The sequence below is a fragment of the Echinops telfairi genome, unplaced genomic scaffold (assembly GCF_000313985.2).
Source record: "Echinops telfairi isolate 266 unplaced genomic scaffold, ASM31398v2 ScPeMD7_20;HRSCAF=75, whole genome shotgun sequence".
Lineage (NCBI taxonomy): Eukaryota > Metazoa > Chordata > Mammalia > Afrosoricida > Tenrecidae > Echinops > Echinops telfairi.
Genome location: NW_022103917.1, coordinates 4,083,784 through 4,099,108, shown reverse-complemented (window position 1 = coordinate 4,099,108; position 15,325 = coordinate 4,083,784).

The window sequence follows — 15,325 nt, the reverse complement described above, 5'->3', positions numbered from 1 at the left end:
ACCTGATCCCTTCGACACCTCGTGGTTGCATAGGCTGGTGTGCTTCTTTCATGTGGGAAAAGATTTTTTTAAAAGAGGGAGAAAAACATATTGAAACCAAAAACAAGTCCAACAGCAATAACGAAACAAATCATAGACCAGCCTCAACCCAAAGAAAGCGAAAATACTAGAAACTAGAACAACTTTAAAATGGGTTATAGGGAGAACAAATGCTATAGGCGTACAGACATACATGTGCATTTGCACATGCTTTAGTGTAGCTCTATGTCTCTGTGTGTAGGCATGTGTAATAAACTTGTTTTTTTATTAAATAATTTTATTGGGGGACTCTTACAGCTCTTATCACAATCCATCCATCCATCCATTGTGTCAAGCACATTTGTACATTTGTTGCCATCATCATTTTCAAAGCATTTTCTTTCTACTTGAGCCCTTGATAATAGCTCCTCATTTTTTTCTTCCCCATGAACCCTTGATAAATTATAAATTATTATTTTCATATCTTACATTATCTGCAGTCTCCCTTCACCCACTTTTCTGTTGTTCTTTCCCCTGGGTGGGGGGGTTATATGTCAATCATTGTGATCAATTCCTCCTTTCTCCCCCCACCTCCCCCTTACCTTCCTGGTATCTCTATTTTCCTTATTGGTCCTGAGGGGGTTAGCTGTTCTGGATTCCCCGTGTTGCGAGTTCTTCTCTGTTGTACCCGTGTGCATGTTCTGGTCTAGTCAGATTTGTAAGGTAGAATTGAGGTCATGGTAGTGGGGAGGGGAGGAAGCATTAAAGAACTAGAGGAAAGTTGTATGTTTCATCGGTGCTATCCTGCACCCTGAATGGCTCATCTCTTCCTCATAACCCTTCTGTAAGGGAATGTCCAATTGTCTACAGATGGGCTTTGGGTCTCCACTCCGTGTCCGGCCCCCCCCCTTCCGAATTCATATTGGTATGGTTTTTTGTTCTGGGTCTTCAGTGCCTGATACCTAATCCCATCGACACCTTGTGATCACACAGGCTGGTGTGCTTCTTCCACGTGGGCTTTGTTGCTTTCAAGTCTTCTTTTTCTCTATAAAAAAGAGAGAGAGAGAAAAAAGATAAGGTGTTAAATTTTTAAAAATCTTTTTATTAGGGGTTCATACAACTCTTATCACAATCCATACACACATCAAGTTGTGTAAAGGACATTTGTACATTCATTGCCCTCATCATTCTCAAAACATTTGCTCTCCACTTAAGCCCCTGGCATCAGCTCCTCATTTTTCCCCTCCCTCCCCGCTCCCCCCTCCCTCATGAGCCCTTGATAATTTATAAATTATTATTTTGTCATATCTTGCCCTGTCCGACATCTACCTTCACCCACTTTTCTGTTGTCCTTCCCACAGGGAGGAGGTCACATATAGATCCTTGTCATCAGTTCCCTCTTTCCAACCCACTCTCCCTCTACCCTCCCTGTATCTCCACTCACACCGCTGGTATTGAATGGATCATCCACCCTGAATTCCCTGTGTTTCCATTTAATCTCTGTACCAGTGTACGTCCTCTGGTCTAGCCAGACTTGAAAGGTAGAATTCGAATCATGATAGTGGGCAAGGGGAGGAAGCATTTAGGAACTAGGGGAAAGTTGTATTTTTCATAGTTGCTACATCTCACCATGACTGCCTAGTCTCCTCCCCAACACCCCTCTGCCAGGGGTTCTCCAGCAACCTACAAATGGGCTTTGGGTATCCACTCCACACTTCCCCCATCATTCACTATGGTAAGTTTTTTTGGTTCTGTTGATGCCTAATATCTGATCCCTTCGATACCTCGTGATGGCACAGGCTGGTGTGTTTCTTCCATGTGGGCTTTGTTGCTTCTAAGCTAGATGGCTGCTTGTTTACCTTCAAGCCTTTAAGACTCCAGACACTATTCCTTTTGATAGCCGGGCACCATTAGCTTTCTTCGCCACATTTGCTTATGCACCCATTTGTCTTCGGCGATTGTATCATGGAGGTGAGCACACAATGATATGATTTTTTTGTTCTTTTACGACAGATAACTGATCCCTTTGGCACCTCGTGATCAGACAGGCTGATGTGTTCTTCCATGTGGGCTTTGTTGCTTCTGAGCTAGATGACCGCTTGTTTACCTTCATGCTTTTAAGACCCCAGAAGCTATCTTTTGATAGCTGGGCACCACCAGCTTTCTTCACCACATTTGCTTATTCACCTGCTTTGTCTTCAGCGGTTGTGTTGGGAAGGTGAACATCATAGAATGCCAATTTAATAGAAGAAAGTATTCTTGCATTGAGGGAGTACTTGAGTGGAGGCCCAATGTCCTTCGGCTACCTTAATACTAAACCTATAAATATAGGCACATAAATCTATTTCCCCACCTCATATTTAAATATATTTGCATATGTACATGTCTTTATCTAGACCTCTATAGATGCCCTTTGCCTCCCAGCTCTTTCCTTTATTTCCCCTGACATTCCTCCTGTCCCACTATCATACTCAGTCCACACCAGGGTTTCAGCAATTCCTCTTTGTTACATTCCCCTTGATCATGCCCTATTAGGCCTTCCACACCCACCTCACCACCAATTTGGATCACTTGTTGTTCCCTTGTCCCTGGGTTTGTTAACATTTCCTTTCCCCCCACCTCCCCCTCTCCCATGTCCCCCCCGGACCTGTAGGTCCCATTGTTTTCTCCTCCAGATAGTTCATCAAGCCTATCTTATTTAGACAGATCTGCAGAGGTAATAACATGCACAAAAACAAGACAGAGCAAAACCAAGCAACAATATACAATAAAACAACAACAACAAAACACTGACAAAGAACAAATCAAAACAGAACAAGAAAGAAAAGCTTGTAGTTAGTTCAAGGATCATTTGTTGGCCTTTAGGAGTGTTTTCCAGTCTAGTCTGTTGGGGAACCATGCCCTGGACCCAAAGTCCACCTTCAGCATTCCCTAGGGATCTTGCTGCTCCATTCCCTAGCTGTTCCACTGCACTCCCCCAGTGCTTTGCCTCAGTGTACTCACAGCTTTACTGCAATGAGCCATGCTGGTTCATATGAAACACCTTTCTTCCTAGAGATACTGAAGTACATCCATCCCAAGGTACCAATGTTCCCATCTGTCAAGAGTAATGTGAAAATGCAAGTAGAACAAGGGTTTCAGGGGGCAGGTGTACAGTGTGTTGGGGGCCAGGATAAGGGGGAGACGACGTCAAGGAGTCCAGGAAGAAAAATAATGTTTTTAATGGATTTTGGTAGCAATTGATAGCAATTATACAGTTCTGCTTGAAATGATTGAACTGTGGAATTGATATATATATATATATTTATTAACTTCCAATTAATATTTGTTTTTAAAAGCATCCATCCTGCTAACTGAGAAAAAAAAAGAATAATGTAAAAGATCTACATGAGCTATATTCCTTAAGATGAGAGGGCTTCAAAAAGTTTGTGGAAAAATTCCAATCTTTCAATTTCATATTCGTCATGAAGTTTTTCTGGGGGATGGGCAACAGAAAAGTAGGGGAAAGGAGACATCGGACAGTGCAAGATATGAAAAAAACAATAATTTATAAATTATCAAGCATTCATGAGGGAGGGGGAAGTGGGGAGGGGGGAATGATCTGATATCAAGGGCTCAAGTAGAAAGCAAATGTTTTGAGAATGATGATGGCAACAAATGTACAAATATGCTTGACACAATGGATGTATGTATGGATTGTGATAAGAGTTGTATGAACCCCCAATAAAATGATTTTAAAAAAAGAAACAGCAACAACAATAATTTTATGGTTGGGGGTCAATACAACGTGGTGTGGCATGAGGAAGGTTAAGAACCACCGCCTTACATGGACCACTGTCTATGTATCCATTCGTTGCCCTCTGTGTATGTTTACTGATGTTTCTAGAGCAAAAGCCTAGCCACAGTGAGTCTTCCTTGTAAACCATTCAACACTTTCTCAGTGGCTTTAGCCTGAATCTTAATTTTCTTACCTGGTCAGCAAGAGATCTGAGGATAACACAGACATCCTGGCTCACTGTAGTTAAGTCAGTGTGAACAGGGGTGGAGGTGGTAAGTGGTGTGGAGGTTAGAGGTAGATACCAGAGGCCAGATATTATTTGTCTTATGGATACTCTTGGCAGGGCCTTCTTGTATTCCTTCCTTTCTGTTTCCTTTCTTCCTTCCTTCCTTCCTGAGAGAGGTTTTCTTTATGTTCATTTCCCTTTCCCCCTCTACCATTGTCTGAGTTTTTGTGAAAATTTACAAGAGCTGAGCATGCTCAGTAGCCACAGCCATGTTTTGTCTCAGAGCCTGGTTTTGGTTTTTATAATATTTTAGTGAGATCTGTCAAATGACCAAATGAGGATCAACAGGTTTCCTTCCACAAATGCAGACGTTTTGAAAGGGAGTTGGCTAACTTTGATAAGATGTAGAAATTGGGTGATATCCACTAGACTTCCGGTGTTAATCCTAGTAAAAGTTCAAGTTCTGACCTATGGGCCCTTGGTGATCTACCACACCAGAGTTTCTCACTCATTCCACCCACTCTGGCTTCCTTGCTGCTCCTCCAACAGGCCAAGCAAATGCCTTTGGACCCATTATTCTCTCTGACTTGATTGTGGTACTGTCAGACAGCTTCCTAGTGTTCTCCCTCTCTTTGTACAGGTCTCTGTTCAAATGTCACTTTTTTAGTCATACTTCCCACATCCACCCTATTTTAGCTCCCTTTGTATTCTCTAACCCTCTTACCCTATTTTTTTTTCTCTCCAGCGTTTGGGATTATCCATGTGCACCTAGAGGGTAAACTCCAAGGTGAAAGAGAGACCTTCATGTTGTTTATTGCTGTATTCCCAAAGCATAGAACAGTGCCTACAGCCTCAACACCTTGGACAAGGCCCAGTCGGTCTATATACCGGTAAGTCTTCCTGGAACACTTGTTAAATGAAAGATCATGGGACACAGGAGCCAAAAAAACCAAAAAACTAATCATCCAGAAAAGGAGCTCTTGTGGTGCAATGGTGGAGGGCATTAGTGTTGCAGAAAGACTGGCATCTTAAACTCCCCAGCAGCTCTAAGAGAGCAAAGACCTGATGGCTGGCTCCCATGAATCTTTCAGTCTAGGAGGCTTTATGAGAGCCATTCTACCCTATCCTATAGGCCACTAGAAATCTTAATAGATCATACCGTACACTACCACAATCATCATAAAGGAAGCATTTCATACTTTACCAATCATGTGCTCCAAACCCACCCTTACCACCAACCTATTCAACACCACCCACACTAATAAATACTTGATTTCCTCATTACAAATGTTGGCATTTCAGGAAAGACTTAAGGCCTGTCGTGCATTAGAGTTGACTCTAGCTGTGTTGTGCCTCAAGTAAATTTTGATTCATGGGAACCCTAGCAACTTTTGACACAGTTTTCAAAAATCCAAGTTAAATTGTCAAGTATGATCATTTCTACCAAGGTGGCTGAGTCCATGTGACATAGATTAATCTCAGGGCCGTTTCCAGCGAGGGTGGAGGAGGCAGAGAATCTACCCAGCAGCCTGAAAGGTGTGTCTATGTGCATAGAGTTTAGACAGAGTTGGGGTTCCCACCTGACCACAGATGAGGCATTCAGTAGACATTTCTGTTGAGATCTGAGAGTAAACTACACTATGGGTAGAGTTCCTGTGTTCCAGTTTGTGGAGGAAATGTATGCCCGAGATATCAAAAGCAAGTTGGAGGACATCCGAGAAGGGATGCCAAGATTGTAAATTGCACTGCAGCCCAAGCCTGTATTGCTGCCAATTGTAAGAATTTCTTGATGAAGATCAGTCACAGTATTTGACTTTGCTATTATAGGATGTCAAGTTGGAAGGGTCACAGATGGGCTCTTGATGACTTTGAAGCTTGCACTGTTGAGATACAGCTTCTCTTTAACTGAAAGTCAGAATCTACTAAAAAAGTACAAAGAGATTGAATCATTTGTGACAGTCTTTTGTTTTGATGTTGCAAACATAAATGCATTGAAAAATGTTTAGAGAATTTGTATCTGCTCACTATAAATATTTATGAATTGTGTACACTGATTTGTGGAGAGACAATATTGGAAATAATTATTTTAAGTGTTGAACTAGTACTCTTTTCAAAATAAAATTGCTTGATTTAAAAATTACATACATACAGAAAGGAACACATATAACAATTGTGCAACTTGAGGCCTTTTTCCAAGGATGCCACTTATGCCATATGTTTTCTTTGTTGGAACACTTTTAATTTTCCTTCATTTCTTTAATAGATATTATCCCTTCCAGGTTATCTTTATTGGTGAACTTTAGTAGTTTGTATCTTTCTAGGAATGAGTCTATTTCATCTAAGGTAGATTTATGTGTAAAATCCCCTAACGTTTTCATATCTGAATAACCTGTAGTGATAGTCTTTCAGTCCTAGTATTTACATTTGGTATTCTTTTTTTCTTGGTCAATTTGGCTAGGTTTTTCAAGATTATGGATTCTTTTTTTTTTCCTCAAAGAAACAGATTTGTTTCATTGTCTCCTTTTTTTGTTTTTGTTATTGTTGATATTATTGTCAGTTTCATTGATTTCTTCTGTTACCTTTATGATTTTCTTTTCTTCTTTTTTTTTCTCTTTAAGGCCAAAGCTTAGACTAATGCTTTTAGAACTTTCTTCTTTACTAAGGTAAGCATTTGAGGGCATGCTGTAAATTTCCACCAAGTACTGCTTTAGCTGCATCCCATAGATTTTGATATGTTTTATCTTACTTTTCATTCAGTCCTAAATCATCTCCAATTTCCCTTGTGATGTTTGTCCTATTATTTAAGTTGTCATTTAATTCAAATATATATGCCAACCTTCCTAATATGTTTATTTTATTTCTAATTTAATTTCATTATTGTTCAAGAATATACATAATATTATTTTAATTTCTTTAAAGTTAGTATTGTTTGTATGGCGTCCAATATTTTGGTCTATCTTGGTAAATGCTTCATATTCAAGAGAAAAAATGTGTATTCTATTGTTGTTTAGAATGGTCTGTAAATGTCAATTGTGACTCATTGACTCAAAGTATTTCCCTAGTATTCCGTATCTTTACTAACTTTATGCTTCTTTATGTTATTGATTAGTGAAAGAGGAGCTCTGGGGTCTTCAAGTATAAATGTTTACCAGTTGACTTGTTTTTCAGTTTTATCATTTTTTGCTTCATGTATTTAAAAATTATTAAGTGCCTGCATATTTAAGATTTTTGCCTTGGAGACTTAAATCCGTTGCCATGGAGTTGATTCTAACTCATAGTGACTCTAGTCTTGGAGACCTTAACCCCCTTCCAGTGACTCATTGCTAACTCATAGCAACCTCTGTGGGGTTCTGACCTTTTATATCAGTGGTTCTCAACCTTCCTAATGCCACAACCCTTTAATACAGTTCCTCATGTTGTAGTGACCCCCAACCATAAATGTATTTTTGTTGCTACTTCATCACTGTCATTTTGCAACTGTTATGAATCGAATGATCACTATGAAAGCGTTGTTTGACCCCCAAAGGGGACATGACCCATGGGTTGAGAACCGCTGCTCTAAATCATTACAGGAACAGACAGTCTCATATTTCTTCCTTGAAACAACTTGCTATTGAGTGCCATCAAGTCTGTTTTGATTCATAGTAACCCTGTATACAACAGGATTAATTACTAACGGGGAAGGTGCCATCATCACAATTGTTCCCATGTTTGAGCCCATTGTTGAAGCAACTGGTGGGTTTGAAATACTGAACTTGTGATTAACAGCCCAACATGTAACCCATAATACAACTAGCATTCTTTTGTGTTGAGAAAGTGTCTCCTATGTCATTAGTAAGATGGTGAACTGCTATGTGTAGACTTATATGAGGGATCTTCAAAAAGTTTGTGGAAAAATCTCGCTGTTTTTCAATTGAATAATTCCAGGAACTGTTGAAGACCCCTTGCATTATTTTAAATCTTACCTTGTGCTTATGTGAAGTTCAGCAGGCTGCTGGCTGAAATCCAGAGATTTGGAGGTTGGAGGACAAGCCAGATGGAGAATCCAGACCTAGAAAAGTAGCAAGCAAGGTTTTCCACAGTGTCCACTTATATTAGAAGAAGACCACACTATTGAGGAAATGTCTTTTCAATCGATTGGGTGCACATAACAAATCTCATCATAGATGTAAGTACAGTTGTTACATAATGGGTGATGAATACATCTTAACTACCAAACCACAGAAAATCCTGGCCCAGTCAAGTTGACACAAACCTTAACTAAGAAACCTTTAGAATTGTTCTTGCTTTTATTACCTGCAGACAAAGCATGCAATTTCATTAGTCTCTTCTTATTACTTTACCAGTTTAATCTAATTAAGACACTGATTTGATCATGTTGTGATTTTTTGAGTTAAAAATAGATACCTCCAACATTTCATATTGAGCTAAGTCTAAACCAATTCCCTGGACATGTGATACCCTCTTTAGTATGACCTTTAATAGTCCACTACACACTTATTCTCTATCCAAAGTTTATCCAGGCTAGGGAACACTCACCTACAAATTTAGCATTCAGTTATGAGCAAAATGACATGACCAAATTCTACAAAATTAAAAATATTTTTGATAAGAGCATAACCTAATATAATTAAAAATGCATATGAGCTTAGGCTTGTAAGCTGCAGTCATGATTAAAATCATCTGGGGCTAAGAGACAGGCTAGTACTCTGACACTTTGTGCTATAGGTTAGTGATAACTGTGACAATAGCCTCAATACAAAAAATGAATCAGTGATAGGGCGTTGTCAGGATATAGAGGTATATTGTGACTTATCAGTTTCAGGATCCTTAGTGCAGAGGGTATAATGAAATCAGGAGGCAATATGGTTGCAAGTAAAGAAGCCTGGGTAGTAGAGTGAGTAAGTGATGGTGGCTAACTGAAGGGTCTGTGGGTCAAATCCACCGGCTGCTCCATGTGAGAAAGATGTGGCAGCCCTAGAAACCTTATAAAACAGTTCTACTTTGTTTCATAGGATCACCAGGAGTTGGGATTCAACTTGATGGCAATGTGTTTGTTACTTTGCTGTAATGCCAGGAACAACAGCATCAAAGAACACAGATACTGCTTTGGGGGAGATTAATCCTAAGTATCTGTCCATGGCAGAATAACTTGCATTTGGCTGACTCTAAGCTTTTAGAGTTTTAAATGGCATTTCTACTTAACATTCTTGTCTATAGATGGATTTGGCTTATGTTGTAGTCTGCATTAAAATGAGACTGAATATTAATTTTCTTAAATTATGTATTTGGAGAATAATTTATTCATATGAAACCCAGACCCAAATATGAAATTCAGCACAATAATTAAGAATAAGAAACCAAAGAACTTCAGGCTTCAGGCATTTAGCATCTGATAAGTTTTGCATACTTATAAGATGCACTAAAATGACCCTGAAAACACAGTGAATGAGTGGATGCAATATATCACTCTGTAATTAGAAGAACCAGGGCGATGAAAATATTTTTAAATAGTCTGCAAAGGTAACCAATTTTGTGAAGATACCTGTGTATTTTAGAAACCTTTAATCTCTCATCACAAGCTTTTCGATGCTGGTTGGCTTGACTCCATGACAGAGGAAATTAATTATCTGAAAAGTCGACTATTTACAAAGAATACTTGTAAGTAAATTATGGTTGTCTCTTGAGAACAGTGGCTAAAGAAAAGGATGAAGTAAAAGGATTTCCTTGGTGGCCAGCAAAAGTTATTTTTTGAAGCATCAGATTAATAGGCGACCTATTGATAATAAGGACAACTGTGTGTGTGTGTGTGTGTGTGGCTTATGTTGTTGTTTTTATGTTTGAATTGGATTAAAAAGGCAACCAGAAACTATATTAGCCACTTGATGAATGTTTAAGAGAATCTGCATCCAATGAATCCTTAATCTTTGTTGTGCATTTTTATTCTTCCTGAATACAAGGTGTACCCCCCCACCTCCCGGCACTTCTTGTATACTTTTTACCCTATGTTTACTTTCTTCCTCTAGACTTGTGTAGAATAAGTGTGATTCACATTGACAGCATTTAGGACAGGACCTGCTTATGTAATGATCTAAAGAATTGACTGCAGAATTGATTCCAAGTCATAGCGACCCAATAGGACAAAGTAAAATTGCATAGTGATTGGCCTTGGTCTGCTAATTGCAAGTTCAGCAGTTTGATGCCATCAGCAGTTCCTCGGAAGAAAGATGAGTCTTTCTACTACTGTGAAGAGTCTCAAAAACTCACAGGGGCAGCTCTACCTTGTCCTATAGAGTCACTGTGAGTCGGCATTGACTCAGTGGCAGAGAGTTTAAAAAAATAATCTTATTCATATTAATAGCCTTTAAAACCAAATTATATTCATTTTCATTCTGAAGCATCTTTGAAAGCTTTTCTTTGTGAAAAAAAAATCTATGGAATATTTTGATTAAAATTTGTAACCTCTTGTACCCTGAAATACCTGACAATGGACCATCTGGCCCTGTTAGATTTCCATAAGGCCTCATGCCTCCTGCTGTCAGCTCCAACTTGTCTGAAAATGTGTCATTCCTTTAAAAAAAGGGTAAATTTTTATTTCATAATATATCTAATTTGATTGTAACTTAGAAATGGGTCTCCACTACTAACGTTCAGGTTAGAGTAATGTTCCAGGGAGCTACTCCATGCTCCTCTTCGATGGTCATGACCAGGGTTAGACTTAGGAAATATCAAGAAGGGGTAATGCAGAGAAGCAAAGGGCTCTGTGGTGACCTTGGGCTGAATCGGGCCAGATTGGGTAAGCTTAGAATGTTTATCCTCACTCATCCTTAGCAATTGAGCTGGGCATTTAAATAGCTCTTCCCTTGCTGTCTTAGTTACCCAGAGCTGCAGAAACAGAAACAGCACAACGGGAGGCTTCCAAAAATAGAAATTTTGTTTCTCACAGTTCTGGAAACACACATTCACATGAGCATCTTGGCCATGTCAGTTCCTTTCTGTTTGTAAACTCCACGAATGTCCCTCGGATCCTGCTCATTCCCACATGGCCTCTGTCCTTCCTCTTGTACGCTTGGCTCTGTGTCTGCTCTTCCTATAACCTGAAGTGGTTCAATTCAGGACACAATCTCATCGTGTGTTTCCAAACAAGATTGTATCTGCAGGTATCAGGTTCTGATCCCAATACATATGTTTTCTAGGGACACACGGGATCCAGCACACTTGCCCTTGACACGAGGGGAGAAGCCTGGCCCTGAGTCAGGGTGTGCGTGTGATTGCGGGGAGATGGCTGCTGCCTATTTTATGGTGGTTTCCTAGCAGGTTTGATCATCTGAAAAATCACAGTGATTTTGTGGGTAGGATTTAAACAGGTGACTTTTGCCCTTCAAAGTAAACGCTTGCGTTGGTGATGGCCGAGGGCAGCTGAAGATGTATTTCCAACTCACTCCAAATTCACCTGCCCTTTCCACTGCCTTGAATGGCACAGATGAAGTTTGGTGAAGCAATTTCCAGTCTCATGGCACCATCATATAAATGCTAATGTTCCCCAGGCAGAGGCTTTTCCATTGATCTTCCAATAAAGCAAAGTCTAATTGCCATTCGTGAAGGTCCTTGGCAAACGTGTGTGAAACCTTTCATAAAGTAAAGAGTAAGCCATCAATCCTACTTCCTCAGGGTCATAGCAAAGGAGCTCCCAAGAAGGCATCTGTAGTGCAGGAGCCGCTTGCTTGGGAAGGGGCCCTGGTGGCACAGTGGGGACGAGTTTGCAAAGCACCAGCTACTCCCAGGAATGTTCTGCTCCTGTAAAGAGTTACAGTCTCAGAAATCCACAGTGGCACTTGTACCCTGCCTTTTATGGTCACTATGAGTCGACATTGATTTGATGGCAGTGATTGGGGGGGGGGGCGCAGAGGGAAGGGTGATATCTGTACTAGAGGTTCCAAAGTCTCCATAGCCAGGGAAGCATCTGGGGTGCAGAGCTAATAAAGAGAAGCATCTAGAAGAAGCTTATACTCCTGGAGTGCAGGATTTCTTTCTTGGGTACTTCCTTTCAAGGTAGCAGGAAGTCAGCCACCGTGGAGCTGATTCAGATAGGTTCTGCAGACCCAGTGGTCCATGTCTCTACCTGTGGGGTGCAGAAACAGGTATGCCAGTTTTTACATGGCACCAGCCACCTGCCTGGTTTCTTTGTAGAGGTGGTGTGGGAGACATCTGCGTGATGGCTGATCATCTTGTGGCTCTGAGTGCTGCACTTTTGCTGTGCCTGCAAGCCTGCTGGACACATGGGGCCAAGCCTGTCACCGAGGTGGGACTCCCTGTCCCCGCTGGCTCCTCCCAGCCTGTCAGGATGCTCATGTGAAGACTGTCCACAAAAGACTACAGATTCCCAGAGGAGTTTCTCAAATGTGGCCTCTCTGCAAAGGTGACAACTCTCAAACCGTAAACAGAGCTTTATGTGAGAGGGTAGAAAATGGGATGAAATGTGCCCATACCGACTTCCAGCTCACACACTCTCTTCCAAACAGAGTGACAGGCTGGTTTTCCTTGGAGCTGCCCCCTCTCTCTTCACTGACAGGACAGAGCCAAGGCCCAAACATAAAGAGACGGAGAGCAAGAGAATATAGTCTGGGTAGGGGTGCAGACCAAACCCTTTTGGCGGAAGAGCCAAGGCTCTAGCCCAGCTATCTGCTTGCCTCAGAGAATCTTGTGCAATCCCATTTCCTCATCTTCTTAAGAAGAATTCTGGGGAAGAACACCATGGTTGGATACCTAATTCCAACTAAAATCATTGTAGCTGCCCTGGGGGTTCTGTGTTTTCTTTTTATAGGAGTATCTGTGTGCTTCGATGCTGGGCTAATGCAAGCACCTCCCTCCTCTCCGGTTCCACTGCTCCTCATGCGTCCTGCCCGTTCACCTTTGCCAGCACCACTACCCACTGGTCAGCTCAGCCACATGACACTGATGTGGCGCTTGTTGCTTGTGGGGGGAAATGGAAACCGTCTGCTTGGTGTTTTGCACAGACAGCTGGTTGGCTGCCTGCTGGGCTCCCGTCTCTTCGTCTCCTTTATCCAGGAACAGTTGTCAATTGCTGCCTATTTGCTTTCACTTGCCATTTTTAAGAAGGTAGCATGGGAAAATATTGGTCACTGTGCCTAGCACATAGTAGGCATTGCATGATTTTCTCTTTCTCATGCCACCCCCTTCCAATATGGCCCCTCTGTCAGTTTCTAATTCAAGTGCCCCCTCCCCTGTGAGGACTAGTACCTAATAAAACCAGTATACCGTGCCAATTTAGAAGGTATTCTAACTTCTATTTTATCTTTGCTGCCACCCTAAAGGTTTATGTTAACTGTTGCCAACTAATTTCTGACCCATGGCAACCCCATGTGGGTTAAGACTTGCTCCACAGGATTTTCATGGTTGTGACTTTTCAGAAACCAGTCACCAGGAATGTAAGGAGACGTGGCCATTCAGCACCCATAGAAGAAAGGAAAGACAGGCTGCTCCCATAAAGTGGTAGCCTAAGATACAGGAGCTACATAAGAAATATGCCTCCAGTGAGCTCCCTCTATGCATAATAGAGGGATGGGAGGAAAGTGGTTACTAAACGGTGTGCATTGGAGAGATGAGGACAAAAGATCAAAGGGATAAACTTGACTTGAATGGTTAAAATCTTGTCAGTTGATCCCCCCCACCCCCCCATGCATGCTGGACCTGATCTGGTTTTCAACATTTTCTGTATTTTTTTTCTTCGTATTAGGGTATATCTCAGAGGTGTTATCTCATGGGAGGTCACCCTCGTGAGGTTGTGTTATATGTCTTTACATATTTTGATACAGGAAACCCAGGATAGATGAACCTCTAGGGACAGCAAATGGAGTAAGTGGATTTTGTTTTGGTTTCAGGGCGAGGGTTGGTTAATAAGAGAGACTATTTCACAAAGTCTAGGAAGGAAAATAATGTTTGGAAACTGTGGTAGCAATTGTACAATTCTTCTTGACATGATTGAACTATGGAATGCTATAATATATGTATTAACTCCCAATTAATAACACATTTTTAAAAATATTTAATATCTTATAAAGCCTGATGGGGCAGCTTTACTCTGGCCTATAGGAATTGGCTTAAAAGGAGTGCATTGGACATTTGAAAAATGAATCATCAAATTCTCAGATTGTTTTAAACAACGAACTAAAATAAGATGTCACTTCATTCTCTCAGAGCAGATGATGTCAGTTTAGACTGTAAGGGCTAAAGATGAGGTCACATCTTGTCCCATGACGTTTTCTAAATTTCTTTTTTCGGCTCTTTTCATTGTCTCCTTAGTCTCCTACATCAGCATTCATCCTGTTGATCAAATCGGAGACCTGAGCGTTATAGGTTGGCAGCTGTCTCTAGTGCACTGAGCCTTAACACTGTCACCTGAAAAAAAAAAGTGTGTGTGTGTGTATGTGTGTGTGTGTGTTGTTTGTCAGTGGATAAAAGGAGACAGGCCAGCTTTGGTAATGCTAGCATCAGCCTGTGTGATCCTTCCTGGTGAACCTGACAAGTTCTATCCAGTCAGATCATCCCTTCTCTCGAGCTTTCACAGCAGAGTGCAGAAATGCGACTCAAGCTCATAAAGAGAAAATGAACAGATGAACGACATGCAAACCATTCCCCCCACATTGCACTTCTGATTATGACTACTGGAAATTTGGCAATCGTTATTGGTGATGGTGGCACATCATGATTAGGGTAATTGGTGGCCCTAAATTACACATGTGAAAAATCTTGAAAGATGTTAAATTTTATATATATATTCACACACACACATACATACACACACACATATATTTACAACAATAAAAGCAAAAGAATATAGCATCTGGGGTCTTAAAAGCTTGAAGGTAAACAAGTGGCCATCTAGCTCAGAAGCAACAAAGCACACAAGCCTGTGTGATCATGAGGTGCTGAAGGGATCAGTTATCAGGCATTAACGGACAAAAAAATCATTGTGTGCTCACCTCCATGATACAATCGCTGAAGACAAATGGGTGCATAAGTAAATGTGGTGAAGAAAGCTGATGGTGCCGGGCTATCAAAAGGTATAGCATCTGGGGTCTTAAAGGCTTGAAGGTAAACAAGCGGCCATCTAGTTCAGAAGCAACAAAGCACACATGGAAAAAGCACATCAGCCTGTGCGTTCATGAGGTGTCAAAGGGATTAGGTATAAGGCATTATCAGAACAAAAAAATCATAGCATAGTGAATGAGGGGAGGAGTGCAGAGTGGAGACCCAAAGCCCATTTGTAGGCCACTGGACAT